We start from the raw sequence: 19,425 nt of genomic DNA, 5'->3' as shown, positions 1-19,425 counted from the left end.
TACACGTTTGACTTACTTATGGGTAATCATCTAATTGACTTACTTATATTACTTGCTAATTAAGTGTCATGATATATATGGAAACTGATAAAAAATAGTATTGTTAAATTAATTGAAATTAAACAGTTCTGGTGTGGATTTAAGGAAATAGTGAGAGAGTGAGAAAACTGTTCATATAATTTTTATATGAAATTCATCTTTTTTGGCTAAGATTTGCTTATGACGTGTTAGAAATGAATTTTTACCAAACTAAAGTCTTTGGGCAAGGAATCAGTGGCTATCCAACCATGACCGTAACATTTTTTAATTCCATAGAAAAGGTACTGGAGTAATATATACCACCAAAACTGGACATTGTTGAGTAGGGTCCTGCACGTGGTGACTGACATGAGCTACATAGAGTTCAACATACGGGTATTACAGATGCCTAAGAAATTTGTTTGTGGTTGCTCTGGTGATCCCATGTCTCATTCCCCCCGTACATATATATCAACATTTATTTCAACCTGTTTTTTAGGTAAATGTGCAGGGGTTAAAGTTATGATTTCAATATAAAACAACCATATTCATAAGTTGCATGATCCACTTTTGTAGACTAACCCATTAAATAAAAGTAACATTTTTGTCATAAAGTTGTGTCACGAGATGTCTTAATAGGTAATGGCCAATTTTCGTCAACCTGTGCCCCTAATGTGTAATGAAATCTGACCATTACGTAGTCTAGAACTCTGGACTTAAAATTTATGCCATACCACAAAATATGCCCCGTACGATAATTTGTAAGTGCGTCTTAAGAGTGGCAGTCAGTTCTTAGATACTACTGATTGGTTGCTTTCCCTCTGGTTGGTAGTTCAGAAGGGTGCTACTGATTGGTTGCTTTCCCTCTGGTTTGTTGTTCAAAATTAGTGTTTAAAGCGGATACCCAGAGTAGTTTTGCCGTAAATATAAATACAATAACAATATAAGTCTGTAAATTTAAACCTTATGAAAGTTGGTTTTATTTTAATAACGGATTTTTCACAATTCAGCTTTATAGATTTCGAAAATAACATTTATGTTTTTTTCCTATCATTTAAGTAATTTTTACAAATTGGGAACAAAACAAAACACTGTTACTTTGAATTTACTTCGTTTACCACAGTTATCATGTTTGTTAATAAAAATACAGACTGAAGAAAAGTATAGAACATTGATATCAAACGAACGTGTAGCCTCATTCATCCAGATTATTTTGTGTGTGAAATCTACGTCTTTTAATCTCAAAACTACCTTTCATAGTATTTTTCGATTCAACATACTGAAGTTACTGTAGAACATCTAAAAAAATCTAGACAGTAAAAACAGGGCAGGCCTGTGTAATTCGTTACACCGCTTATCAGCATACTGAAGTTAGTGTAGAACATCTAAAAAAATCTAGACAGTAAAAACAGGGCAGGCCTGTGTAATTCGTTACACCGCTTATCAGCATACTGAAGTTAGTGTAGAACATCTAAAAAAATCTAGACAGTAAAAACAGGGCAAGCCTGTGTAATTCGTTACACCGCTTATGTGCTCATCCCTCCCCAGTGGCACAGAATTAGTATGTCTGCGAACTTATAACACTAAAAATCGGGTTTCAATACCTGTGAATGGTAGAGCACAGATAATCCGTGATGTAGTTTTGTATTTAATTGAAAACAAACAGCTTGTGCGTTTGTTAAAAACTTACCACATTTGGACACAATGCTTTAAGTTCTTTAGTCCTCACAATATGTTTATTACTGTATTTATATTGGCCTTACAAAAATATCTGTTTCTATCAAACACTTCAATCAGTGAAAGCACAGAGGGATAGTCGAACTTCATGAGAACAATGTTTCAGATCGTATGCTTCCCTCATGTCTATTTACTTCGCTGTTAAAAGTGCTGATTTTGATGGGTATTAGTACATACCACTGTCTGTCATTCTGACAATTTTTTTGCTTAAAATGGAAAGATAAATATTAAATTACAAATTAAAAACAAAGCAAAACAGCTTTGCATATGGACACATGCTTTCGATACCGTATGTGAACCAGGCAGATCTAAAGGCAGACTTAATCTCCATTGAAGTTGTCGTGGTGGATTTGGCAGAGATGTGATTGAAATGGTCTGTTGTGATACTAGTGTTTAAAGCCGACATGGTCCAATAGGTCCAATGTTGTCCCTAAACTTTGTGCCATGTTATGTTAAAATGGTCGTTGACTTTGAGGTAAGTTTGAAGCTCCTTATGTTTTGTCAGCTTCAAATCTTTCATTACTCTCTTGAAACAGGCCTGAAACAAAGATATAATACTGGTTTTATATAAATGCTTTTTCGTGGGTCTAAGTGTCTTTTCGTATCAGTTGTCTTCGTTTTACTGACATTCACAGAGAACATTGAAAGTTTCTGTTTTCGAAATGATTATGCACTTTGAATTCACATTGTTTTAAAAATCTCTCAATACAAATACACTTCATTGGAAAGGAATGTGAAATATATCTTAAGCCATTATTCTACTTTTGGCAGCAAGACACATTGAATGGTAGGGAATTAGCCGTGAACCAACTATATAAATGCCAAACATACTATCAATGGCCTCAGACTCACACTTGGGTGTGGCAAGTCGCTGTATTTAACTTTCTATATGCCAACTGAACATGAGTTATATGTTCTTAGTTAGTTAGAACATATTTTCCAAAACAATGCCTGCAATCATAACAATTTAGCGTGTCTCTCAGAAAGGGTACACGTTTTTTTCGAAGGTTTGTTTCAAAACTAAAATTATAAAGACGACATCCAAAGGACGCTAAGTTGCTTGGTTTGAGTGTTTCAGAACTTTCGCATAAAGCTACATGAAAGCTATGATCGCATATCCATCCTCAATTTGGAACTGTTTGTTTGTTTTTGAATTTCGCTCAAATCTACGCGAGGGCTATCTGCGCTAGCAGTTCCTAATTTAGCAGTGTAAGACCAGAGGGAAGTCATCACCGCCAACTCTTGGGCTACTCTTTTATCAACGAATAATGGGAATGACCGTCACATAATCGCCCCCACGGTTGAAAGAGCGAGCATGGTTGGTGCGATGGGGATTCGAACCCGCGACTCTCAGATTACGAGTCGAGCGCCCCCTAACCATCTGATAATGCCTGGCACTTGATTTTTTCTAATAAGATATGTATTATTAAGACAGAATACAAATACACTTAGTGCTGTCAAACTTAGAAATGCATGTTATATTAAACATCTATATATGTTATTTGTTATTAATGTAATTCTCTGTGATTTCTAGAATGCACTGACACACAGTTACAGTAGTTGATTTAGAGTTATGGTTAATAATTTTTATGACTCATTTCTATCCATCGGTGCAAAATGGGATTAAAATCTGGCGACTTTGTTCGCCATTATCGTTCTCTGTAGGTTATGAAGAGTAGTTTTCTACCATGATGAATAGCTGCCCCACAATGCACAGCACCACCTCCCGCGTGTTTCCTATGGGAAAGGCAGTTTTTCTACATCTGTTCTTCAGTCAAAAGACGAAAACAAACCTTACTGTTAGCTTACTAAGTCGGAAACAGAATTCATATGAAAAGATGACACCTGCAAGTGTCCTAACTATAAGTGGGCATGCTGTCTTGCCCAATTAAAACGGTGACGGTAGTGAATTATGGTTAATAATGTCGGTATGCAGATAACCCTTCTAGCAAATTAACCTTGTTTGGTCAGTCTCCTATTTACCATTCTTTCGGATAACCTGGAATGCATGTGTTCACGTCATTCCTGACGAATGGTATTACAAGGCCTCTTTTGACCTTGACGTGTTAACCTAATCAAGACACGGTCATCTCAGACAGTTGTTATTCGGCGTTTACCAGTATACTTTACTGGATCAATGTTTCCAGTAGTCCGATGATGTTTTAGGATGCTGGATACAGGGCACTCTACTTTTCTGGGAAAGCTCGATTGCTTTGTAACATTTCTGGACAGTCGAACTGTTAGACGCCCTATAACTTCTGGCACGTGACGAGGCATGACTCTACACTAAGTACTGAGAAACTGTCTAAACAAACCGTTGATCTGTTTTGAAAAAAAAAAAAAGACACCAGAAGCACATCCTTTTATACAACACAGGTGTGTATGTGTTTTAACGAACAAATGTTCGAAACAACTTATACAGATCATAATAACAACTCGTACAGGTTTATCCAATGAAACGATACCTTCTCTGTTACTACTCGGGCATTTACCCAATAAATACTCCATGCATGTAGACAGTAATATAAATATAGAACAGTATATGGTGAAGACTGTAAAAGGATATTGTACAAAAGTTCACACAATATACAATAAGTCTTCCTAGTTCTTTGAATTGCCTCTCATTAGTAATCCCGTATACAAATCGTATGATCAATAATACGCATTAGCAGTTCCAAACAATTCATAAAATCGGATTCCAGTATTAGCCGTTTCGTTTAAATTCGTAATTTTTTACGTAAGTAATCAAATAGTTATAAAATCATATAAAGTGAAACCTGTCTAATTGTTTGTTTGTTTGTTTTGAATTTCGCACAAAGCTACTCGAGGGCTATCTGCGCTAGCCGTCCCTAATTTAGCAGTGTAAGACTAGAGGGAAGGCAGCTAGTCATCACTACCCACCGCCAACTCTTGGGCTACTCTATTACCAAAGAATAGTGGGATTCACCGTCACATTATAACGCCCCCACGGCTGAAAGGGCGAGCACGTTTGGCGCGACGGGGATGCGAACCCGCGACCCTAGGATTACAAGTCGCACGCCTTAACACGCTTGGCCATGCCGGACCTAAACCTTTCTAAGGCGGAATCGCACGGGACCGAATAAAATTTCCGACTTAGACATAGTGAACATGCATTTCTGTAATTATATATAATATTTGAGCAGAACGTTATACTTGTTTGAATCAAGGGAAGTAAGATGTTTGTTAATAAAGTTATTATACTGTTTACGTTGTATTTATTAGAATAATAACAAAAATAGACATTCAAAATATACAACAGTACATTAAATCCTAATCGAATTTATTTAAAGAAAGTGTCCAATTTCAACTGTTTCGTTATTTTAACGGACTTTCTCATGTGGTTGAAAGAAAACGCCAATTTTAAGGCCTTTTCATGAAGTTCATTTTCCACTTCATTTTTGTATACAATTTGATTGCGTTAATATAACTTAACACTTGCGATGAAGTAGGAATTTATATTTCCTTACTATATTTTCCATTTTGTTCATCTTCTGAATCTCTCACACTGTTACCATCTTGTGATTCTATTATAGATTTTAAATCAATTTCATCAGTTTCTGTTAAAATATTCTTGTCAACGTTCACAAAACTTTCCGCATTTACAGAATCATCTGCATCAGTCTTCTTAATCAGAGTTTGGATTTCATTAGAATCGTCACAACAAACAACTTCTCCACAACCTCAGCCATTATCAAGAATAAATCAACAGTTTCGAATGCACAGTATTACGCATTCATCTTTTACACATTTGATTGAATGACTTAAAAATGTAATTGCACCTAACTCATCAGTTTTCATGGTCATTTCAGATGCTTTCTTACAGTCGTCCATGTTTGTAATAATATGCTGAAGCATCAGTTTTCTGTATTTCAATTTTATACACTGTATAATTCCATTATCTAGTGGCTGTAGAACGGATGTTGTACATGGAGGTAGAAAGACTAAACGAACATTTGAAAGTCGAACTTTTGGGTGACAAGTTGTATTATCTAGGAAAAGTAGAATATTCTTATTTTCTTGTTCCATTCTTTTGTTTAATTTAACTATAAAAATAATGACGGCAGCAAAAAACAAAACAAAACAGAATATATTTAACCAAGAGTTACTGCAACAAAATGTCCGAGTATTTATCAATATATAAAGAAATTATTTATTAACTAAGAAATTAATATTTAATCAAAACATTTTTCCACCTTACTCAGGTTCTAATCCTACTTGTTGATGGATGAGGAAGGTGAAAGATTTTCCGTCCGCGTTACGCAGGTTCTGCCATATAGAGGGCGTTTTATAAAATAAATATTAAGATAATTCTGCAAAATGTTGATATTTCCGGCTTGTACAAGTTTACGTGTTATGCAGTTTCCGGTTTAGATAGATTTTACTGTACATTTCCTTTACTAGAGTTAGTATGTTGCCTCGGTAACTGATTGCGTTCTTTCATTAACGCATCGATAATTCTAGAGCTACTGCAAAGAATTTCGTAAGTCTTGAAATGTGTAATTCAGCGAAGTGTCCAGATTTTTACTCAAACAATTAGCGTTGTAAGCGGTTCATTTTTACATTTGAATTTTTAAACAAAATCGTTGTTTCTAATCGTTACCTGTGCCTAGTATATCTCAGCTACTTCGGTGGGCCCGGCATGGCCAAGCGCGTTAAGGCGTGCGACTCGTAATCCAAGGGTCGCTGGTTCGCATCCCCGTCGCGCCAAACATGCTCGCCCTTTCAGCGTGGGGGCGTTATAATGTGACGGCCAATCCCACTATTCGTTGGTAAAAGAGTAGCCCAAGAGTTGGCGTTGGGTGGTGATGACTAGCTGCCTTCCCTCTAGTCTTACACTGCTGAATTACGTACGGCTAGCACAGATAGCCCTCGAGTAGCTTTGTGCGAAATTCAAAAGCAAACAAAAACAAAAGCTACTTCGGTTCACGGTTAGAGAGACAGGTACGTCATTACTTCCCCGAGGTCAACGTCGCTAATGCTTCTGTCATTTGCGAGTGAAACCGATTTGTTTTCCTTCCGTAGCTGATGTTAAAAAAAAAACAGCTGTTTAATTCGAACATTAGCTTCCTGCAGTCGCTGTCTTAATGAAAAAAAAAATGTTGGTGGATGAGATCAGATACATCGTAAAAACGAACGGGATTTTTTTTTTTTACCACAGTTTCAGTCAGCATAAAGTCATATTTTGTACAGCCAATGAAATACTAGAATCCTCAAGGACCGGCAACTTCCACCTTCCACGTAATTAGATAGTCACGTCCAGTATAGGGGTCTAACACTATTGTTCTGAGTTTCTTCTTTCTCACTACAATCCTAAGGTCTTGCTCAGTGGTCGTTGATTCTGGCCACATGTTGAGTGTTCGCGCGAAATAATTTGTAAAATTTAGAAATTAAGTCGAAAAAATTGAGAAAAAGATGTAAAAGTGGTGAGTGGTGTAGGAGTCATTAACAAGGATTAAGTTGAGCTCTTAGTTTGTTTAAATATCAAGTGGTTTGTTTATGTTTCTGACGTGAACAAAACTGTAATATTTATCACATAACAACTACTTGCATTAATAGTTTTTTGGAGCATCGCATAACAAAGTATTAACACTTTTAACACTTATAACGTTCTGGCTAGTTGCTTACGGCCGTGGGTCACGGATTCGAATCCTTGTCCTACCAAACATGCTCACCCCTTTTAATTGTAGGGGCGATATAATGTTACGGTCAATCCCACTATTCGTTGATAAAACAGTAGCCCAAGAGTTGGCGGTGGGTAGTGATGATTAGCTACCATCCCTCTTGTCTTTAACTGTTAAATTAGAGACAGCTTTGCGCGAATTTGCACACAAACCAAACATCTTCATATTAGATTCCAGTACAAAAGTCAGGTTGTCCACAACGAATAGTCATTAAGGCTGTGGTGATGAAATAGACGGAAGATAAATTTGGTTGTTAACAATACAAGTTTGCGAAGGTATTAGACTTTATTTTCTCATAAGATAAACAACGAGATAAATCGTGACGCACTTGAGCCGATGGAAAAGTATAAGTAAGTTTAGTACAGAGCAGAGGCAACAAAGTACCACAAAAAATGAATTTTATCATTTTATCAAATACAGTGTCTAAAAGGTACTTCTACAAGAGATATTTTACTAAAACAGAACACAAGTATTATAGAAAATAAAGAGCTTTTCAAGAATCATCTAATACTCTACTAATAAACAAATATGTGGTTGCGCAAAACGAATAATTAACTTTGCTACTAGAACTAAAGTATATTAGAAAGCTATTTCTTCAATTCCTTAAACCAGCAGATGTACCAGTAGCGGACTTGAAGGGGGGGTAACCACCCCGCTTTTTAAATTTTTTTATAGTGACTTGATGGGCTGGCACAGCCTAGTGGTTATCATGCCTAGACTGTTAATTCGAGGATTCATGATTCGTGTTCCGTTAACGCAACAATGAGATCCGCAATTTTATGTCGCGTGTGTGATATAAGTTAAGTTTAAAATAAAGTGAGCATTCCCCAGTAGCATAGCGGTACGTCAGCGGACCTATAACCGTAAAAAAATGGGTTTTGATAAACGTGGTGGGCACGGTACAAATAGCCCATTGTGTAGTTTTGTGTTTAACTTCAAACAGGCAAAGAAACAAAATTAAGTTAGATCCCTGCCTTTGCAAGGAATACAAGACGAGTGTTTTCCTGCTCCAGTTCAAATGGTAATCCACATTCTGTGGACGTAAATATTCTAGTCCATCGCCACTTAACGTCCAGCTGAAATCTAGGTGCCAATCATACGACTGGACTGTAGTAAAGTGTGTTCCTTAAGGTTACAATAGCGTGACGCGAGCCAGCCTCAACGTCCAACCATGCAGCTACGAGTGCAAAGCGCCAAGCCACTGAGCCACTATTCAGTCACTTTTAGTTTGCTTTAACTTTCGTGCAAAGCTATACGAGGGCTATCTAAACGAGCCTTCACTAATTTACCAGTGATGGACTATAGGGAAGGCAGCTGGTCAACATCAACCACCGCCAACTCTTCGGATACTCTTTTATCACCGAATAGTGGGATTTACTGTCACACTATAACGTTGTTGAACATGTTGGTGGGATTCGAAACCGCAATCCTTAAATCGCTAGTGAAGCGCCTTAACCACCAGCCCCCGTTGGGTTTCTTTTTTAAGTCGGATGACATTAGCCCAACAAGAGCTGGTGACAGATGCTGTTGACTAGCTCTCTTTCCTTTAGTCTATCAGATAAGGATTAGAAACAACCATGCGCAGCTTTACGTGAAAATTCTGGAAAAAATATTTTTTTTATCTTTACCGAAAAGTTTCGTTATTCAATAAGATAAGAATGTTTGTTTGAAGTTTAAAATGTACAATGTATTATCTCTCTGCTTACCACGGGTGTCGAAAACAAGTTTCGACCGTTTTAAGTCCGTAGACATAACGCTGTGTCACGGGGATTTCAGAGTAAAAATAGTAAACAGCTTATCTTTAATTGAAGTGAATAAAAACCATTTAACCCGAGCGCTTTCCAAAGGTGGACCCTTAAAGAGGAAAAAATTATCTTTCCAAAGCAATCATGTTATAGGGGTTTTATCCACTTTTATCAATACTTCTTGAATCCCAAAACACTCGTGTTACAGGGCTCTTATCCACTTCTATCCCTCGCTAGTCTACGGACTTACAACGCTAAAATTAGGAGTTCGATTCCACTGGGTAAACTCAGCAGATAGCCCGATGTGGCTTTATTATAAGAAAACACAGATACACACTTATCCACTTCTATCAAAACTTCTCGAAACCACGTGTTTTGTTTTTTAAATCACGAAACAACTTTAATCAATATTTTATATCATTTACATTTTAATGTTTGTTTTAGAATTAATATATTATTTTTCGTAAATTTTGTTTTTCATTTAAAGCCTTTTTGTGTTCAATTTTGTAACATGTATTTCTTTTTATGTTCAGTTTCTTAGTTTTCCAACATTCCTTCCCGATTTTGTGTACGTATTATATACATACATGACCAGGGACGTAGATCCTGGGGGGCGGATGTATACCCTACATCCCTCCCTACAGTTTGGTCTGTTGAATTGTTTTATTGCATCACAGGCCTAAAAATTGTGTGTTTGTTCTTGTGATTCTCGTGTTCTTTCCAATCGAATTACGTAATTAGGCCTAGATGTAGGCTTTTTCAGTAGCTGAAATGTACGTCTTTAATATAGGCATGCTTCTAAGCTTTTCGATCTAAGCGATAGTTCGTAAGTATCAGTCAGTAGGCCTAAGTATATATGCAAGTATTGTGGCAACAAGATTACTCTGTCACTGCATGTTTACAGCTTTCAGGTTCACGTAATCAGAGATTACCAATTTGCAAATTGAACAGTCCACATAAGTGGTTGCAAAAATCATCCCTCCTATCGGGTGTAAAACATCTACGCCCTTGTACGTGACGACAGATAAATGATAGTTCAGTCTATCCTACAAATGTCACTAAGATAAACCTGTTTAGATAAATCTGTAAATTCTGTCACACATTTCTGCTTCAACCTCATTTCTTGATGAAGAAGGGACCGCCCTTCAAAAACCCTCTAAGCTTTGGTTTTATTTCTTATTATCGTAATTGTCTTATTAGGCTACAGAGCCACCTGATTCGAAAAGAAGGAGAGGTCCGTGATAATTCTGTAAGATTATCGCTTTTAGGAAAAGAACCAGACACATAAGTCCATAAATGAGGAAGAAAATATTTGTTGATTCCAAATATCAGGTGGATCATGTTACTTTTGAAAGATCCGTGGAATATTACCGATGCTTGAATATATAATTTTATATTATTTATTTTATTATTAGTATTTATTATATTATTTTTAATACAGGTATAAAGGTGTTCCTTTGTATTGGTTTATTTTGGGCTTGAGTTGTTGTATAAGTAATATAATATAATAAAATAAATATATTATAATAAATAATAATAATAAAATAAATAATATAAAATTATATATTCAAACATCTGAGCACGCCCTACACATTCCGACACTCAGTTACACGACTCCTTTCAAACATGAAGTCAGTTTCTGGTCAGTTACCTCTTTCTTTCTTTGTGAACCTGACGATGACTGAAGAAGGTTGAAATTGAAACGTTGCTCGTTCCTCTACGTAAAAAAAAATAAAAAATCTCAACCAAACGAGCCGTTTTTACATTTATATTATTCTCTACAAGTGGGTTTTTTCTCGACATCACTGAAATGAAACATCGGTTCCTAAGGCTGTTTATCCTACATTTTGTGTGTTGTTAAGGTTGCGACTGTAGTCTTAGAAGCCAACCCTGGAGGCGAAACTATTTACAGAAGTCAAAGTCAAGGCAGCAACAAGCCTTAGAAGACGAAGAGTGCTCCAATAATCGGAGCATGTAAGTGCTGTTTAACGTTCGGAAAACTTGTCGCCGCTTTCTTATTTATGCTACTGGCTTAGAGAGAGAGAGAAAAAAAAGTAGAACATGTGGTCTGATTTTCTGACGCTATTAAATATTACTGTTGCTGTGAGATTGGATCTCTCAGTAATAGTGAACTGATCGAAACATTTGACTGTCAAACCTGAAAAACAAAAAATTGAAGTCTATACGTTTATAAAACAGCCTCTAAATATTTAAAGAGTATTTCTGTAGCTAGTATAAATCCCACGTTCTACCAGAGTCACGTAAGTCAGTGCCACAATAGTAGAGTACATACACTAGGTAATTTTCAGTAAAAGTAATAGACATTTCTGAAACACAGAAAACGAAACGCATGTACACCATGGATAAACAAAGATATGAAGAAATCAAACAATACAATAAAATTCACGACCTATGTGGTGTGGAAATGTCATTACTTCAATACTTCTACTTTGTAGACATTCTGGTTAAGTAGTAATATTAAATCCTAGTAAACTTATCAATAGCTACTGTCATTTACAGGATATATATTGGGGAGAGCAGCTAATAAGAAGAACAGCTAACCAGTTTTAGTACTGTGGAGAAGCAACAGACCTGTGAACCTGTTTTGACGGTAAATCAGTGTTCAGTCGTGCTTTGCTCATTGTATATTGGAATTTTGACCTCCTACAAAGGTCAGTTACCGAATTGGACTGCAGTTGTATTCATGTACTGTCAGTTTTGAACGAAATTCTAACAAGTACATTCTAGAGAATAGTAACATGTACTAAAGGTGAGGGATATGTCAAGACATGTACAGAAAAAGGTTTATTTAAACAGAAGGCTTAATTTTATGACAAATCGTAAATATAAAAATTCATAAAAAATAAAAGGGTTAACTTATCACTGTTACGTTGGCTTTTTACTTGTGCGATAATAGTATCTTTTGTTTCGTAACTTGGTAAAAATAAAACACATTATACAAATTTACCACAAACAAAAGTAATTCGTAGTCATGAATACTGTGTCTCACACTCCACTGGAAATTAAAAGCTCGTAATCTCTATAAGTTAACAGTTTTGTTTTTTTTAAAAAGATTGATTCGTTTTTGAATTTCGCGCAAAACTACACGAGGACTATCTGCGCTAACCGTCCCTAATTTAGCAGTGTAAGACTAGAGGGAAGGCAGCTAGTCATCACCATCCACCGCTAACTCTTGGGCTACTCTTTTACCAACGAATAGTGGGATTGACCGGCCAAGAGGGCGAGCATGTTTGATGCGACGGAATTCGAACCCGCGACCCTCGGATTACGAGTCGAACGCCTTAACCAACTTGGCCATGCCGGGCTTTTTCAAAACGAAGATTGCGAAACAACTCTCGATGTCTTACTGGTAATTCTGAGGACTTAAAAAACTAAAAACCACGTTCGACACCCGCTATGGGAACGACACACACAACCCATTGTGCTTACTAGCAAACAAAAAAACAAACAAACTACGAAGTATTTTTGATTTTAAAATAAAACGTCTGAAAGTCACGCTAGAATGAGACTAAGCCTTCTTCTTAATAAAAATATTTTAAGTAATTATTGAGAATAAAAAATATTTTATATTTGAACCTCTATCTTACAGTTATAGAAAAATATCCCCCTGTTGTCCTATTAACTAAAATCATAAATTTCTTATTCATTTATGTCTACTTGTACTCTTAAATTAATAATCCTAAAAATTCTATCATGGACAAAACCACGTAATTATTTATCAGGTTATTGTTTACTGTTGTAATAGAGGATCTTTAAAAATGACCATTTACGAGCAACAGTTCTGTCTATGAATAAAACATAAATACTAAAGTAATTACTTTGAATATTAGCAAACACATTTTTCTTGAAACGTCATTGTAAAAAGCAACGAATAAACAGGTTTCAGTTTCTCTTTTCTATTTACAATGCATAACATAAAAATAATTAAAATAAGAAGATTTACTTTTCGTATTAGTTGGAAAATTTAAATTTTGGCTTGAACTCTAAGGTTCAGATCACGTGCTGAGCTAGACTAGTTAGTACACAAGTAATCGATATTTGAAAAGTTTTAACAATAGCATTTTCCCTAAAGTTTTAACAAAGAAAGGGGGAAAAAGATTGAAGCAACTAATAATATTCCTTATATCTAGCGACATTTATTAAATATAAAGATAAGTGGTAAGTACATATGAAGTATCAACAGGGATTAACTTACCGATAACTTTAGTTTACCATATTTACTCTATACGAAGATAATATAATCTGAGCCAGGCGCGTAAATCCTGGGGGGGGGTATACATCCCCTTTCATTTTAGGTGGGGGTATGGTGCCTACAATCATCCCCCATACAGTTTGGTCTGTTGAATTGTTTTATTGCATCACAGGCCTACATTTTATGTGTTTGTTTTTGTGATTCTCATGTTCTTACCAATCGAATTACGTAATTAGGCCTAGATATAGGCTTTTTCAGTAGCCGACATGTACATCTTTAATATAGGCGTGCTTCTAAGCTTTTCGATCTAAGCGATAGTTCGTAAGTATCAGGTAGTAGGCCTAAGTATACATGCAAGTATCGTGGCAACAAGATTACTCTGTGATGCATTTTTACAGCTTTCAGGTTAACGTAATCAAAGATTACCAATTTGCAAATTGAACAGTCCACATAAGTGGTTCCAAAAATCATCCCCCCCTTCGGGTGTAAAAAAGCTACGCCCCTGATCTGAGCAAATATTTGGCACAGAAACCTAATAAACTGAAAAACCATGCGTCAGGTACAGTGGATTGAAATATTTCATCCCGAAAAAAACCAATCAGCATAAAAGTGTAAACCATAATTCTTTCTTCGTTCATGATTTGGCCTGGCATGGCCAGGGGAGTTAAGGCGTTCGACTCGTAATCTTAGGGTCGCGGGTTCGAATTCTCGTCGCACCAAACATCCCTTTCAGCCGTGGGAGCGTTATAATGTGACGGTCAATCCCACTATTTGTTGGCAAAAGAGTAACCCAAGAGCTGGTGGGTGGTGATGACTAGCTGTCTTCCTTCTCGTCTTCAACTGCTAAATTAGGGACGACTAGCGCAGATAGCTCTCGTGTAGCTTTGCGCGAAATTTAAAACAAACAAACTGATGTTTTAACCAAACTTGTATTTTTTTAAACGTTAGATTGTCTTAAGATAATATTTCATAAGTTGTATATTTATTAGTTCCGTTACCTATACGTTTGTGCAACTCTTCGAAGTAGAACGATGAATCTTTAAAATTATGCTCCACCTACACGTGTTTTAAAATACACTGAGCAAAAAATGGGCCTTAGGTGTGACACTAGTTATAATTATCAGACCTCAAAAAATGTGATTTCCACTAACATCCATGAATTTCTTCATTATGTGGCTTTACCCAAACTTTTTAATGAAATTAATTATACTCTGCATTTAAAAATAGTTATTTTCAATCACGAGTGTCGCCTGCACGCTATCAACAATTAGCTTCGTATTTAATCTTCGCGAAGTATATTTAATCGCACTGAACATGGCGTCAAAGAAACCTCCAAGCAACATGTTTAACGCCATCTAGTGACTATTGACTTTTCTAGATAACTGTGTATATTAATTACAGAAAAGGATCTCACGCAGCACTCATGTTTCATTAACAAATATTATATTTTATATTACGAAGAGTTTGCACAAGCAAAATGATGTTACAAGTTTGCAGTTAACATGAAATCAATATAGATCAACCAGGATAACTTACTTAGCTTGTACTTTGAATATTTTTATTCTAAGAAAAAAAAAAAGGATAAAATTGAAGGGAGATTACTTAGAGCTAAGTTTGAGAATATGGGGGCAGATGTTCTTCACATATGATCCAGTTATACATGGAAATTCAAAACAAAACAAGCCTTTGCAATTGAAATAGTTTTAGTACATTTGTTTGTGTTTGGTGTAGAATATCGTTTTCTGTTGAAGCAAAATTAAATATTTTTATTAAATTTTGTAAAGTAAATGTAGCAAATTCAACAATAGAAATCTTGACCACGTCTCTGCAGTTCTTGCTGCTTTGAGCAAGTGGTGACGCATCCACTTTGCCATTTTTGGAGAGTTTCTCTACTCGACTGCAACAGTTTTAAAATTCTAAACCACTTCCCCTGTCTCACAATAATATTCTTGGAGAATGAGCTGAAAATCTTCGCAAAAATTTTGCTGATTTTTAAAATACCTTTTGCGAGTTTCCGCGTTTTGAAAACGGATGATTTAATATATTTTTTTAAAAAAAATATACCACAAAACGATTAAGTTCAGACATTTAAAATGAACTACAAAAGCTTCAAGAAGAAAGCATGTTATGATCTGGGAGTTCACTTCCACGTGTATACTTTTGTCACATCTGTCGGGCTTTCACAAAGAGCAGAGCTGATTATGCAATTTACAACCCAAATAAAAACAAAACGCGTCAACATGCACATTTACTTAATTATTATACGCTATGAACCCATTAAACATTTAAGGTACAGAATGATTTTGATAGCTTATTTAACACTTACACGAATACCGCCCAGACTTATAAATTGTCAAACTAAAACGTATTATTCCAGCTCTTAAAGAGTCTATATTTAGTGAGTTTTCACTAAATATTTTTAATAAATATCTGGGAAACCTTATTAAATACTTCTTTCTTCCGTCTGTAAACATTTCGAAAATTTCTTGTGATCTGTATCGTTTATTGTTTTGTTTTTTGTTTTTGGAATTTCGCGCAAAGCTACATGAGGGCTATCTGCGCTAGACATCCCTAATTTAGCAGTGTAAGACTAGAGAGAAGGCAGTTAGTCATCACCGCTCACCGCCAACTCTTGGGCTACTCTTTTACCCACGAATAGTGGGATTGACGGTCACATTATAACACCCCCACGGCTGAAAGAGCGAATATATTTGATGCAAATGGGGTATCCTTTATAATGTAAAGACATGAATGTGTTTGTAGTCGTGTTGACTTACTTGTTAATCGAAATGTTCTTAATTTCATACAGTCTATGAAATGATATAGCAACAAAGAAATGTACTTTATAAACTGAATATTATTTCTATTTTTTTCCTTCTTCCATCTGCTTCTATAAATTTACATTACATACAAGAAATGAGAGATGTGGCAGGTAGAATCTCACATTTTTGTTCCCTGCTAGTACAGCGGTAAGTCTACGGATTTACAACGCTAAAATCAAGGGTTTGATTCCCCTCGGTGGACTCAGCAGATAGCCCGATGTGGCATTGCTATAAGAAATCACACACACACATTCTTTCAGGTCGATTCATTTGTTTAGAGAACATAAAGACGTGCGATGTGTTTGTGGTTTTTCTTCATAAATACTTATTTCAATGTGGATCAATGTTAGAGCATAATAACCAATTTTTCCTTCATGAACGACCGCAGAAATTTTATCAGGGAGGGGCAAAGTTTTGCAGGGAAAAAAAATAGTGTAAAATTTTGAATTTAATAAATGACCCATATACACACGCTGAATGAATAAAGAATGATTTATGTTTCTTATTTTCCTGAGGGCGGAGCGTAAGTGCCCTTTCCTGTTTGCACGCGCGGACGCTCGTGTTACCGTGGCGTATTACCTATTATCTTGCCATAAACAAGAGAAAAAATATAAAAATACATAATTCTATCTTATTTACTTTCACTTAGTGAAATCTAACGTTGGCTTTCATAATTCTTTCTTTAAAATATTGCTAAAAGTTGTTTTTATATCTCTCTTTAAACGATGACTAAAATAAAACCGGTTTTTAATATGAACAGTTTATGATTAGTTACTTTCAGATAGTCTGCATATCAATTCATAAATATATACATTTTCCAATGGAAAAAAAGTTTGTATTATACAAAAATAGAATTATAGAATTTCAAAAAATTGCGTGAGTAATATTTTGATACGGTTTTCTATAGATATGTAAGTATATAGGTTAATTCTTAAGGTCGTATGATATCCTTTGAATGTTCCAGTTTGTGTTACACTTTACATACGAATCTAAGTCAGCATTGTACACTGCCCTCTATAATCCCAGTTCCATGGTTTGTTAATGACCCATAATCAATAAACATGCGACTCTCATTGTCTAACCTGCTATGAACAAAACCTGTTTTTTTCCAAAATGTCAAATGACTAGGCCTATGTATATTATTAAGATTATGCATTAGGTATATTACACGACAGAAATTTGTATGAAAAGATTTATATGCATGTTGATATAAAGTACTGTATCGATGGTTCTGTGGCCACTTGATGTACAGCTAAGACCCCATGTACGCTTGTACACTTATCGGACAGCAAATAAGAGTGAAATAATATATTAATACTTGTATTTTCCGTATTATATTACATAATATTTATTTAATGTAAGTTAAAAGTAAATGTTTTAGAACAATTAATTAATTCTAGCGTTTAACGTGAAAAAAGTGCTGGTCGCTTTTATGTAACCGTTTCACAGGTACACGACTGATTTGAACTAGCTATTCAGGTACACGACTGATTTGAACTAGCTTGTATACAGGTACACGACTGATTTGAACTAGCTTGTATGCAGATACACGACTGATTTGAACTAGCTATGCAGGTACACGACTGATTTGAACTAGCTTGTATACACGTACACGACTGATTTGAACTAGCTATGCAGGTACACGACTGAGTTGAACTAGCTTGTATACAGGTACACGACTGATTTGAACTAGCTTGTATACACGTACACGACTGATTTGAACTAGCTTGTATACAGGTACACGACTGATTTGAACTAGCTTGTATACACGTACACGACTGATTTGAACTAGTTTGTATACAGGTACACGACTGATTTGAACTAGCTTGTATACAGGTACACGACTGATTTGAACTATCTTGTATACACGTACACGACTGATTTGAACTAGCTTGTATACAGGTACACGACTGATTTGAACTCGCTTGTATACAGGTACACGACTGATTTGAACTAGCTATGCAGGTACACGACTGATTTGAACTAGCTTGTATACAAATACACGACTGATGTGAACTAGCTATGCAGGTACACGACTGATTTGAACTAGTTTGTATGCAGGTACACAACTGATTTGAACTAGCTTGTATACAGGTACACGACTGATTTGAACGAGCTTGTATGCAGGTACACGACTGATCTGAACTAACTTGTGTACAAGAACATAACTGATGTTAACTAGCTTGTATACAAGAATACGACTGATCTGAACTAGCTTGTATACAAGAATACGACTGATCTAAACTAGCTTGTATACAGGAAAATCATTGATCTGAAATAGTTGGTCTACAAGACACAAAGTTGATCTGGATTAGCTGATCTTCAGGAGACACAGTTGATATAAACTGGTTGATCTACAGTAAACTCAATCCCAAAAGATTAAGAAATATTTTTGACTCGCACGACTAATCCAAACCACATCTTAACATGAGAGGCGAAAATCCGCTAATTAAAGAAAAAAAAAAAAGGTTACTGTTTTTGTGGTGATAAGAATCCCACTTGAAGTGGCAGTTATCACATTGTATTTTATGAATCATGTTAGTGTTGTGTTTGTCAGTGTAGTTTATACATAGTATAGACTTTAGTTTTGTATCTGGTTTGTGAATAAATTTGGTGTTTACTGGAATGTTGTGTTTTGTTATAAGTTTTTTTTTCTTCCAAATATTGGTTATTTTGTCGCTGATGTCGGGAACATATGGTATGCAACAGTGTAAGGGTTTGTAATTTGTTGCATCTTGGGATTTATTATTGTTTGTTTATAATTTTCTCAACAGTTTTTGGAGGAAATTTGTCGAAGTTGATGAAGTGTTTTTTTATTTTGTTAATTTCATCGTTGGCCTATATACACCAAAAAACGCCTTCACGTGTTTTTTAAACACTGCAAGTCAAATAAACACAACATACCATAGAAAACACACAGATATTAAACAGGGAAACAAACATAAACAAACGCAAAATCAAAGAAGCAACTGAAACAAAAACTAAACCAATATGAAACAACACCTTTATAATTACAATCACTAATAACCTAGCATCTAACTGCAACGCCCCCTACAATCTCGTACCTGAAGATGACTTAAGAATGTCGAAACGTTGTTCTCTGGTTTATTGGTAAAAGTGTTAATACCCATACCAGTCGTCTTGAGAATACATTTTACTGCTTTAATTTTAAATAAACGTAAGAGTTA

At 35.6% G+C, this 19,425-nt stretch overlaps 1 protein-coding gene across 4 annotated transcripts in view; it reads left to right on the top strand.

Annotated features, from left to right (window-relative positions):
• LOC143237081 (uncharacterized) overlaps window positions 1-19,425 on the top strand; it is a 115,510-nt gene that overhangs the window by 57,217 nt on the left and 38,868 nt on the right. Inside the window, exon 2 of one of the 4 annotated variants that reach the window (XM_076475933.1) lies at window positions 11,723-11,874. The exons of the other annotated variants lie outside the window; for them this stretch is intronic. The gene's annotated coding sequence lies outside the window, so the exon portion shown is untranslated. The remainder of the gene's footprint in view (window positions 1-11,722; window positions 11,875-19,425) is intronic. 4 annotated transcript variants of the gene reach the window in all.

The sequence above is a fragment of the Tachypleus tridentatus genome, chromosome 13 (genome assembly GCF_004210375.1).
Source record: "Tachypleus tridentatus isolate NWPU-2018 chromosome 13, ASM421037v1, whole genome shotgun sequence".
NCBI lineage: Eukaryota > Metazoa > Arthropoda > Merostomata > Xiphosura > Limulidae > Tachypleus > Tachypleus tridentatus.
The sequence above is the reverse complement of the archived record's forward strand: the minus strand, read 5'-3'. Positions and strand labels throughout refer to the sequence as shown.